At 39.5% G+C, this 2,500-nt stretch overlaps 1 long non-coding RNA gene across 1 annotated transcript in view; it reads right to left on the reverse strand.

Annotated features, from left to right (window-relative positions):
• The window catches only part of LOC125035241, a 9,351-nt gene that overhangs the window by 2,570 nt on the left and 4,281 nt on the right, over positions 1–2,500 (reverse strand). The gene's annotated exons all lie outside the window — the stretch shown is intronic.

A 2,500-nucleotide genomic window follows, 5' to 3' on the forward strand; every position in this document is an offset into this window, starting at 1 on the left:
ATCTACCTGTCTGTCTCTCTGTTTGTCTGTTTGTCTATCTATCTATCTCTCTGAAAGGCTGCGTGTGTCTATGTATTTAACTCTCTCTCTCTCTCTCTCTCTCTCTCTCTCTCTCTCTCTCTCTCTCTCTCTCTCTCTCTCTCTCTCTCTCTCTCTCCTCCCTCCCTCCTCCCTCCCTCCCTCCCTCCCTTCCTCCCTCCCTCCCTCCCTCCCTCCCTCCCTCCCTCCCTCCTTCCCTCCTCTCCCTCCTTCCCTCCTTCCCCCTCTCTCTCTCTCTCTCTCTCTCTCTCTCTCTCTCTCTCTCTCTCTCTCTCTCTCTCTCTCTCTCTCTCTCTCTCTCTCTCTCTCCTTTTATTATTATTTCACAACCTAGTTTTGCTGCCTCTTCGTAAAAATAGATAAATGAAACGAAATAAATAGATATATAAATAAAAGCATCCTTTCTTCATCAGCCTTATTACAGCAGAAGAAGCAAGTTGAGGTGACGAGCAATCACTCCATCATTCTTCATATACTATATTTACAATCTGCCAGCCTTATGAGGGAAAGAAAAAAAAAGTGTTAATTATATTTTACGATCTGTAAATAAATGTTTGCTTCTTCTTTTTTCAGGTATGGATGGTAATGAGTAATTTTCAGTAATTCATTCAGTAATACGTAGAATTGTGAGGCTGATATATCATATGGCGAGAAAAGTGTACTGATTTGAGACAGCTAGTGTAAGGGCCATGATAAGAATAAATTTAATCTATATGACGTAGTTAAAAGGAAATGAAGAAAAACAAAAAAACAGGTCCGAAGGTTAAAAATAAACAAGTCCGCTGTAATATCCGAAACTGAGAGCTTGTGCACTAAGGGCTACTTTGGCGTGAGACCGACTAAATGTACGACCTTGCGAGTCGGGAATGGCTGTCTATAACAATTACTCGCCATACAAGTGAACATCAGTAAGTATGTCAGTCGATACATAATTCTTTTGAAGAACACGCAACGCTCAGGAATCGTAACGGATACCAAAAAGTAAGGTATTTTCGTGTTTGAGTGAAAATAGATCAGCGTTTTAGAAGTGAAGAGGTAGAAAAACCCACAATGTAAAACTAGAAATCAATTAAAGAGATGCACAAGTAAAAAATACACTTACGAATGGCTTAAATACTACTACGTGATCGCAATCAGTTATTACAGGGAGTGATATTGTGTGTGTGTGTGTGTGTGTGTGTGTGTGTGTGTGTGTGTGTGTGTGTGTGTGTGTGTGTAAAATTGAATCATTTTTTCGGAGTATAAGACGTTCCGGGAAGTGACAAGACAGGGAACAGAGAGAAAATCAGATGCAATAAACTCAGTTGAAAGTATATATTTTTGTATAAAAAAAAAAAAAAAATAGAGAGATCCTTCGAAGCAAAGAGGATTTGCCACTAGAATCCGAGTGATAAATCGTTTTATCTTGATTAAATCCACGAATCGCACACGAGTTATTCTTTTCGTTTTTGTTAAACTCCACTTCCTCAGGAAAGTCTGCGAACAACAGAGAACACACACACACACACACACATACACACACACACACACACACACACACACACACACACACACACACACACACACACACACACACACACACACACGCACGCACGCACACAAACATATATGTGTATGAATATACGCAAACATACATATCTAAATATATACATACATACATGTATATGTGTATATATATATGTATGTATGTATATGTGTGTGAGTGTGTGTGTGTGTGTGTGTGTGTGTGTGTGTGTGTGTGTGTGTGTGTGTGTGTGTGTGTGTGTGTGTGTGCTTAGTAACTTCTACTAACTCATATTAATATCCCACCCTGAACAGACGACATACGCAAACGAGACAATCAAACGTTCTATTTTTGTTGTTGTTGTTGTTGCTTTTTCCCAGGCACTAATAAACGCATAAATCTTAATGTGTCCTTTGTGTGTACGATATATCTATGCACGTATACCTTCTTTTATATATTCCTTCTAAGCACCCGTTTATACTTCAGGGTAAAACATGCACCTTCGCACAACCTTCCGACCCCCCCCCCTAAAAATAAAAGAAAAATCTGATCAAATCTCCTGCTTTTAAATCTCAGCTCATTCCTCCACCTAATCACTAAACTCATTAGTGCTTGGAAAACGGCGTCACTTAGTGTCGCAAAGAGCCCTTTAAAACCATATAGAGACAACACCCCCTCCTAAAACAAAATAAAGATTCTTTCACCCCTTCGAAATATATCCTTAAAGTTCTGGATACAATGCATTCGTGGCGTTATTAAACACGCGGCTGATGTAAAGATTACGCTGACGTCGCTTGCGGAGAACTGACGGTGTTGTTAATGACATGATAACAGCGTGTGGTAAGGATAGTGGTGGTTTATGATGACTATGTGAAGCGGCGATTCCCTCAGGGTATAATGGCGATTATTATTATTGTATTATTAGCATGGTAGTTATAACGATGATAGTAATGACAA

This window comes from Penaeus chinensis, chromosome 19 (assembly GCF_019202785.1).
Source record: "Penaeus chinensis breed Huanghai No. 1 chromosome 19, ASM1920278v2, whole genome shotgun sequence".
NCBI lineage: Eukaryota > Metazoa > Arthropoda > Malacostraca > Decapoda > Penaeidae > Penaeus > Penaeus chinensis.